Genomic DNA, 10,000 nt, shown 5'->3' with positions numbered 1-10,000 from the left:
GTATCCTAACTGCATGTATCCTAACTGCATAACTGCATGTATCCTAACTGCATTTATCCCTGCCCTAACTGCATGTATCCTAACTGCATGTATCCTCATGTATCCTAACTGCATGTATCCTAACTGCATGTATCCTCATGTATTCTAACTGCATGTATCCTAACTGCATAACTGCATGTATCCTAACTGCATGTATCCTAACTGCATGTATCCTCATGTATTCTAACTGCATGTATCCTAACTGCATGTATCCTCATGTATTCTAACTGCATGTATCCTAACTGCATAACTGCATGTATCCTAACTGCATTTATCCCTGCCCTAACTGCATGTATCCTAACTGCATGTATCCTCATGTATCCTAACTGCATGTATCCTAACTGCATAACTGCATGTATCCTAACTGCATTTATCCCTGCCCTAACTGCATGTATCCTAACTGCATGTATCCTCATGTATCCTAACTGCATGTATCCTAACTGCATGTATCCTCATGTATTCTAACTGCATGTATCCTAACTGCATAACTGCATGTATCCTAACTGCATGTATCCTAACTGCATGTATCCTCATGTATTCTAACTGCATGTATCCTAACTGCATGTATCCTCATGTATTCTAACTGCATGTATCCTAACTGCATAACTGCATGTATCCTAACTGCATTTATCCCTGCCCTAACTGCATGTATCCTAACTGCATGTATCCTCATGTATCCTAACTGCATGTATCCTAACTGCATGTATCCTAACTGCATAACTGCATGTATCCTAACTGCATTTATCCCTGCCCTAACTGCATGTATCCTAACTGCATGTATCCTCATGTATCCTAACTGCATGTATCCTCATGTATTCTAACTGCATGTATCCTAACTGCATAACTGCATGTATCCTAACTGCATGTATCCTAACTGCATGTATCCTCATGTATTCTAACTGCATGTATCCTAACACACACTCCACACAGGCCTCCACTACTCCTGTTACACTTGCATATAACGCCTATGATTAATTCCCCACAATGATAAATGACCCAAATAATCAATTACCCTTCATACCTAATCTCCTGATAGAGAGAGGAAGGGAGGGAATGACATTGAGTAGGATAGGGAGAGTGAGGGAACCATAGAGAGAGAGGGAGGGAGGGAGGGAGGGAGGGATAGAGAGAGAGGAAAGGATGGAACGAGAGAGGGAGGCATAGAGAGAGAGAAGGAAAAAGAGAGAGGGAGGGAAAGAGGGATTGATAGAGAAAGGAACTAAATGAGGGAAAATGAGATTGAGGAAGGATAGAGAGAGGGGGACAGAAGCATAGAGAGAGAGGGAGGGAAGAAGGGATAGAGAGAGAGGGAGGGAAGTAGGGATAGGTAGAGCAAGGGAGTGAATTAGGGAAAGAGAGAGGGATGGAGTGATGGATAGAGAGGGAGTGGAGGATGGAGAGATTTCCTCACACACACTCAGCTGTGTTGATCCTCACTTGATATCTACTGCCCCCTAGTGTTGGACCTGAGTGCACTGCATGCTGAAGAGAACCTACTGACAGGGCTGTTACCATACACACCTGCAAACACACATCACACAGGCCTACCATACACACCTGCAAACACACATCACACAGGCCTACCATACACACCTGCTAACATACACACCTGCTAACACACATCACACAGGCCTACCATTCACACCTGCTTACACACATCACACAGGCCTACCATACACACCTGCTAACACACATCACACAGGCCTACCATACACACCTGCTAACACACATCACACAGGCCTACCATACACACCTGCTAACACACATCACACACTTCTAACATAACCCTACACAACACACATCACACACAGGTCTACCCATAAACGAAAACTCACATCACACACTGATACACACTGAAGGGCCGGTTCTCATGTGGAACCCAGTTCTGGAATATGGTTCTTATGATCTACAGTACATTCTATCTTATCTACATTATTTCTGTGCAGATGAGTTCTTCCTGGCATAGATTCAACAAGGTGCTCGCTGGACACATTCCACTCTGAGATGTTGGTCCATATTGACATGATTATTGACTTGCCGTTGCCTTTCTCGAACCAGTCTGGCCATTCTCCTCCGACCTCTGATAATAAAAACATTTTTTTGACCTGAAAACTAAAATTTTTTTTTACCATTTCTCTGTGAACCCTAGAGATGGATGTGCGTGAAAATCCTAGAAGATCTGCAGTTTCTAAAACACTCACCAGCCCATCCCAACACCAGCCCATCTGGCAAAAACAATGTCACCATACTGTACCTCTCTAAACTGCCCCATCCTGACCCTTACCCCTCTAAACTGCCCCATCCCGACCCCTTTAAACTGCCCCATCCCGACCCTTACCTCTCTAAACTGCCCAATCCCATACCTCTCTAAACTGCCCCATCCCGACCCATACCCCTTGAAACTCACCCCATTCCGACCCTTACCTCTCTAAACTGCCCCATCCCATACCCCTTTAAACTGCCCCATCTTTATACCTTTCTAAACTGCCCCATCCTTACCCATACCTCTCTAAACTGCCCCATCCCAACCTCTCTAAACTGCCCCATCCCGACCTCTCTAAACTGCCCCAATCTGACCCATACCCCTTTAAACTGCCCCATGCTGACCTCTCTAAACTGCCCCATCCTTACCCATACCCCTTTAAACTGCCCCATCCTGACCTCTCTAAACTGCCCCATCCTTACCCATACCTCTCTAAACTGCCCCATCTCGACCTCTCTAAACTGCCCCAATCTGACCCATACCTCTCTAAACTGCCCCATCCCAAACTCTCCTCTCTAAACTGCCCCATCCCAACCTCTCTAAACTGCCCCATCTGACCCTTAATAGTGATAGCTTACATGGGTCATGCAGGTATGAGGGCACAACTCACCCCATTCCGACCCTTACCTCTCTAAACTGCCCCATCCCATACCCCTTTAAACTGCCCCATCTTTATACCTTTCTAAACTGCCCCATCCTTACCCATACCTCTCTAAACTGCCCCATCCTTACCCATACCTCTCTAAACTGCCCCATCCCGACCTCTCTAAACTACCCCATCTGACCCATACCTCTCTAAACTGCCCCATCCCAACCTCTCTAAACTGCCCCATCCTTACCCATACCTCTCTAAACTGCCCCATCCCAACCTCTCTAAACTGCCCCATCTGACCCTTAATGGTGATAGCTTACATGGGTCATGCAGGTATGAGGGCACAGGGTCAAACACACACACACACACACACACACACACACACACACATACACACACCACGCACACACACACACATGCGCACACACGCACACGCACGCACGCACGCACGCACACACACACACACACACCACACACACACACACACACACACACACACACCACACACACACCACACACACCACACACACACACACACACACACACACACACACACACACACACACACACACACAGATACTGTGACACAGGACTACTTGCTGACTCAGAAGCAAGCAGCCATGGGAAACTACAGGAAAATGTTCATTCAGCTGTATTCACAAACACACACACACACACACACACGCACACACACACATACAGTTCACCTTGTGTGTGTGTGTGTGTGCGTGTGTATGTGTGTCTGTGTGTGTGTGTGTGTGTGTGTGTGTGTGTATGTGTGTGTGTGTACCATTCACTGGGTGTATCCATCCTGACCCCCAGGATCTCAGCTGCCTGTGTGACCTTCACTTTCTCCATCACAAAAATATTCCATTTGTGATTTGTGTGTGTGTGTGTGTGTTTGTGTGTTTGTGTGTGCCTGTGAGGGCAGCTTGGGTTGACAGGGAACTATATTTAACATGGGATAAGGAGAGAAAAGAATGAGCAAAACAAAGACACGAGAGAGAGAGAGAGAGAGAGTGATAGGGAAAGGAGATATAAAAGAGAAATGAATAGAGAAAAGAGAGAGAGGGATAGAGAGAAGAGAGAGAAGGATCGAGCAAGGAGAGAGAAAAGAGAGGAGGATAGAGAAAAGAGAGAGAGGTAGAGTAGTGGTCAGGAGAAAGGTTGTGGAGGGGGAAGGGAGAGGGGGATAGAGAAAATAGAGATAGAAGGAAGAGAGAGGGAGAAAGGGAAGAGAGAGGGGGAGACGGAAGAGAGAGAGGGCTAGAGATAATGTAGCTGTAAAGAAAAGGGTTGTGGAGAGGGAAGGAGGGAGAGCAATAGAGAAAAGAGAGAGAGAGGGATAGAGAGAAGAGAGAGAAGGATAGAGCAAGGAGAGAGAAAAGAGAGGAGGATAGAGAAAAGGTAAGGTAAGAAGAGAGGTTGTGGAGAAGGAAGGAGGGAAAGAGAGATAGAGGGAAGAAAGAGCAATAGAGAAAAGAAAGGGGGATAGAGAGAAGAGAGAGAGAGGGCTAGAGATAATGTAGCGGTAAAGAAAAGGGTTGTGGAGAAGGAAGGAGGGAGAGAGAAAAGAGAGGGATAGAGAGAAGAGAGAGAGAGAGAAAGGTAGAGTAGTGGTAAAGAAAAGGGTTGTGAGAGGGAAGGAGAGTCTTGCTGAAGTAAACAGTCAAAACCCACATGTCAACAGGTGTATTCATTACAGCAGCGTTACGTAACAGATGCCACACACGCTGAAACACACACACACACACAGACACACACACACACACACACACACACACGCACACACACACACACACACACACACACACAGAGACACTCAAATTAGCCCTATTTGGAGTTCTGCATGCAAGGTAAGAACCTTAAAGTCGAGCTGCATTTGGAACCCATAAACCTTCCTAGTATAATCATAAGTGTGTGTGTGTGTGTGTGTGTGTGTGTGTGTGTGTGTGTAGAAGTGCAGTGGTGACTCAGACACTGAGTAGGACTGGTGCTGAACCCAATCAGACAAGCTAATAAAAACAACTTGAATTGACTAAAGAGAGAGAGAGAGAGAGAGAGAGAGAGAAAGAAAGAAATGAAAAAGCGCTAATAGCCTATACGCAAACTGAAAGAGAAGGGATGTCCCCAGGCTGGCACTGCTATGCTAACCTAGTGGGTAACTTAAAGGTCATATAGGTCACTGCTATGCTAACCTAGTGGGTAACTTAAAGGCCATATAGGTCACTGCTATGGTAACCTAGTGGGTAACTTAAAGGTCATATAGGTCACTGCTATGGTAACCTAGTGGGTAACTTAAAGGTCATATAGGTCACTGCTATGCTAACCTAGTGGGTAACTTAAAGGTCATATAGGTCACTGCTATGCTAACCTAGTGGGTAACTTAAAGGTCATATAGGTCACTGCTATGCTAACCTAGTGGGTAACTTAAAGGCCATATAGGTCACTGCTATGCTAACCTAGTGGGTAACTTAAAGGTCATATAGGTCACTGCTATGCTAACCTAGTGGGTAACTTAAAGGTCATATAGGTCACTGCTATGCTAACCTAGTGGGTAACTTACAGTTTTTTTCAATCGCTAACAAGCGCTTACCCATACTTCAGAAATTTTTTTTAAACTCTTAACACAGACTCAAACCTACAAAACACAATTGACCAAATGGATAATTTTCTTCTCAAAAACACATTTTGTTAAATATATACTAACTCTTCATTTGAAAACAGAACACATCTTTCTCTGCACACATTAACTTTACCAAAACACTGGAAATTTGACTCAAAATGAAATTATTCTGTCAAAGAATAACACTTGTTTTCACTTCACAAGGTTCATGCAGTCAATCAAAGTACACCAGGTTTCAAAATACTGGCTATTGTTGACATTACAAAAACTGCATAGACTTTTATGTTTCAGTTTTACAGGTATTTGCATGCAAAACATGCTCTATCCACCTTTTTTACACTAAATTTCTTGGTTGGGAACTGTATGTCCACATGTAATATTCACATTCAAAAGCATTCCAGTAAAAAGCAAATCAGTTTTTTTTTCCTTTACTATTTACTACAGGAGGTAGGCTACAGTAGAAATACTGTTTACAGTATGATAGAACAGAAAAAGTTTTACAGTATTGCTTACAGTGAACAAAATATCTATGAAACACACAAGAGCATTCTGAACAAAAAACAACAGCAAAAAGCCCAGATAAAAAGGCAGGGAACTAAAAAAAAGCACAAAATTACTGTATCTGATCTCTGCGATCTAAAACCATTTGGTAGCAGAAGCAGAGCAAAAGCAGAGGTTTTTATAGTGTATCTAATGTTTGGAATAGCCTATTGTGTTTGCTATTGTGGGATGTTGTGTGTTAACATTCGTAAATACTACAAAAACAATCCATAGTTTTGTTGGAAGGTATAGCTTGTCTGTTAAGAAAATGTAAGCATTATGGAAATGTGTTCACCAACTGCATATTGTGTGAAAACGACATGAAATGTGTGAATGGTATGGCCACAAAAGACCGATGCTGTGCTAATTGTGTTTAGAGTTTTGAAAATGTAACAACTGGTTAGACAAACGCTTGTTAGCGACTGAAAAAAACTGTAAAGGCCATATAGGTCACTGCTATGCTAACCTAGTGGGTAACTTAAAGGTCATAGTCTAGAGCCTCTGAAAACAGGTGGCTGTGCACCAGATCTTTGAGGAGACAGTGACAGATCACAAACAAAGCTATTTTTGTCTTTATTTGTTTCGTTGGAAAATACAATTTCAATGTCAGAATGTTAGGGAGACATGTGGCTTCTAGAAAATGGGTTCAAAACTTACATCGCTGAATGTAGGGCTAAGGGATTGGTCATATTCTGTAAAAATTTTCATTTCTCCCATAGGAATACATAGACACTGGACCTCCCACTAGACTCCTAAATGGGCGTGACAGCTTCGAACCCCACGTCACAACGTGCCAGAATTTACCCTCTTATGAATCGTTTCGCTTTATCAACCGTCTCTGGCCATATAAGTCACTGCTATGCTAACCTAGTGGGTAACTTAAAGGCCATATAGGTCACTACTATGCTAACCTAGCAGGCCACCTACAGTCCATATAGGTTACTGCTACACTAACATAGCAGACCATTTATAAGGCCATAGAGCCCACTGCTGTGCTAACCTAGCAGATCGCTTAAAAGTCCATGTAGACCACTGCTATGCTAACCTAGCGGGTTATCTAAAAGCCATGTAGGCCACTGCTATGCTAACCTAGAGGGTCACTTCTGAGACTATAGAGGCCACTGCTATGCTAACCTAGTGGGTCACTTCTGAGGCTATAGAGACCACTGCTATGCTAACCTACGTAGCAGGTCACTTCTGAGGCTATAGAGGCCACTGCTATGCTAACCTAGTGGGTCACTTCTGAAGCTATAGAGGCCACTGCTATGCTAACCTAGTGGGTCACTTCTGAGGCTATAGAGGCCACTGCTATGCTAACCTAGCAGGTCACTTCTGAGGCTATAGAGGCCACTGCTATGCTAAGCCAAGCTAATTTATGAGGCCATTTGTTTTTTAGAGTCTGAAAGGTCAGAGGCAGGGAAGCTTTACTCCTTATCTCTCTACCAGTTTCTCCTTCTGCTCCTCTATCAGTCTCCTGTCTCTATCTCTCTCTCCATCCTTTCCTTCAGATGTGGGCAGGGTGGTGCAGTTTTAGGGAATCCCAAAGCAACAGATGACCTCATTCCTCCCCAGAACAGCATCTCTGTTTGACACACACACACACACACAGATGTCCTCTACAGGCGATGTCCACACAGACCCCCCCCACCCCCCAAACACACACACACATACACACACACGCACACACACATGTTAACTGTGAACAGAACCACAAAGAGTTACTGTCCAGTTGACTGACATCACACATACAGATGAGTCCAGAGTAAGGAAACACCCCTCTGGAATGAAACACACACACACACACACACACACACACACACACATCTCTCTTGAGCTACGACACTCTGGTGAACGTCTCTTTCAGAAAGTCCTCTGACATCAACAAGATGAAAGTCACAGTCATCTTCTGGAGTGTGTACACAGCCACCCCTCCCCCTCAACACACACACACAAACACACACACACACACACCAAACACAAACACACACACACCAAACACAAACACACACACACACACACACGCACACACACCAAACACAAACACACACACACACACACATACACACACACACACACACACACACACAGGCTTTGTGTTGGTGTCATTGTGGCGTGAGGCCAGCGGTCGGCACTGGGGTCTCCACCACAACAGCAGGAGCTGACCGGCATTCAGCCTGACAGCAGGGTGGAGAGAGAGAGAGAGAGAGAGAGCAGGGTGGAGAGAGAGCAGGGTGGAGAGAGAGAGAGAGAGAGAGAGAGAGAGAGAGCAGGGTGGAGAGAGAGAGAGCAGGGTGGAGAGAGAGAGAGAGAGAGCAGGGTGGAGAGAGAGAGAGAGAGAGAGAGAGCATGAAATGCATGGAAAAGGGGGAGCCAACAGGAAATGTGTGCAGGGAGGGGCAGGCATGCCTGTGCGTACCCTGGCTAATCCTCCTGTTTGGATCAGCTGAGCGAGAGAGAGAGAGATGACCCCATGATAAGCAGCTAAAACCACGGAGGACCAGATAAGGGGCCAGCACCCAAACCAGCCACCTACACCAGCTAACAAACCAGCTAACAAACCGGCCGCTTACACCAGCTAACAAACCAGCTAACAAACCAGCCAACAAACCAGCCACCTACACCAGCTAACGAACCAGCCACCTACTACAGCTAACAAACCAGCCGCTTACACCAGCTAATAGACCAGCTAACAAACCAGCTAACAAACCAGCCACCTACTACAGCTAACAAACCAGCTAACAAACCAGCCACCTACACAAGCTAACAATCCAGCTAACAAACCAGCCACCTACTGTACTACAGCTAACAAACCAGCTAACAAACCAGCCACCTACACAAGCTAACAAACCAGCGGCTACAGCACCTACATCAGCCAACAAACCCGCGGCCCTGAGTGACCTTCACCTGCTCCCATGAAGAGCAGCCTCAAGGCCCGAAATGACCTCAGGTCTGTAGGCCTCAGCTCTGCCTTCGATGCCAAACTCTTCATACTGAATGAACTCATGAACTCCTAGAGAGTCCAAATACATTTGCCCCTCATTGACTCCTGTGTGCGAACTTCTCATCTGCCTTCAACACTCTTCAACCACACATCCTGGCTACAACTGTGGTTAAGACAAACTGCTTCAAGCTGGATCAGCAGCTAATTCTATGTATTTTTGTGGACCTTCTCACCCTTAAAACACAGAGGGTGCTGGTCAACCAAAGGCTTTTCCGACCTGCGATACACATCCACTGGCTCCCCCCAGGGCTGTGGCCTCTCACCCCTGCTGGTCATCTTGTACACGGATAACTGCAGAAGCCACCATCGTAATCACCACCTGGTGAGGTTTGCTGTCGACAAAGTGCTCTCTAAGGTCAAATACAAATACATAGTCACTGTGTGTGTGTGTGTGTGTGTGTCCGTGTGTGTGTGTCCGTGTGTGTGTGTGTCCGTCCGTGTGTCCGTGTGTGTGTGTGTGTGTGTGTGTGTCCGTCCGTGTGTCCGTGTGTGTGTGTGTGTGTGTGTTTGTGTGTGTGTGTGTATGGGCCAGTCCTCAGTTAGTTTGTGGAGTGGTGTGGTAGCGGGATGTCACCCAGACCAAAGAGATGTTTGTGGATTTCACCAAGCATAGACGGGAAGGACTATGCTTGGCAACCATGATTCACAAGGAACCAGTGGAAGTTGCACACACAAGTACAATTACTGTCTTTGATGACAAACTGCAATTTGATGCCAACTCAGAAATAATTATTGGAAAGTGATTCATCCTCAGGAGTAAGCAAAAATACTCTCAATGTATTTATTTTACTTCATTGAAAATATATTAACTGTGTGTGTGTGTGTGTGTGTGTGTGTGTGTGTGTGTGTTTGTGTATGTGTTAGTGTCTATCGTGCTGTTGGGGATTTACCCTCTGCAGGGCTGGTGTGTGTGTGTGTGTGTGTGTGTATGTGTGTGTG

At 45.3% G+C, this 10,000-nt stretch overlaps 1 protein-coding gene across 1 annotated transcript in view; it reads right to left on the bottom strand.

Moving 5' to 3' along the window:
* nhsl3 (NHS like 3) overlaps positions 1 to 10,000 on the bottom strand; it is a 56,043-nt gene that overhangs the window by 45,739 nt on the left and 304 nt on the right. The gene's annotated exons all lie outside the window — the stretch shown is intronic.

This window comes from Alosa pseudoharengus, unplaced genomic scaffold (genome assembly GCF_046254945.1).
Source record: "Alosa pseudoharengus isolate Yale_2024_CS ecotype anadromous, Long Island Sound unplaced genomic scaffold, YU_APseudo_1.1 YU_APseudo_1.1_scf_23, whole genome shotgun sequence".
NCBI lineage: Eukaryota > Metazoa > Chordata > Actinopteri > Clupeiformes > Clupeidae > Alosa > Alosa pseudoharengus.
This window is presented reverse-complemented; position numbering and strand designations above follow the sequence as displayed.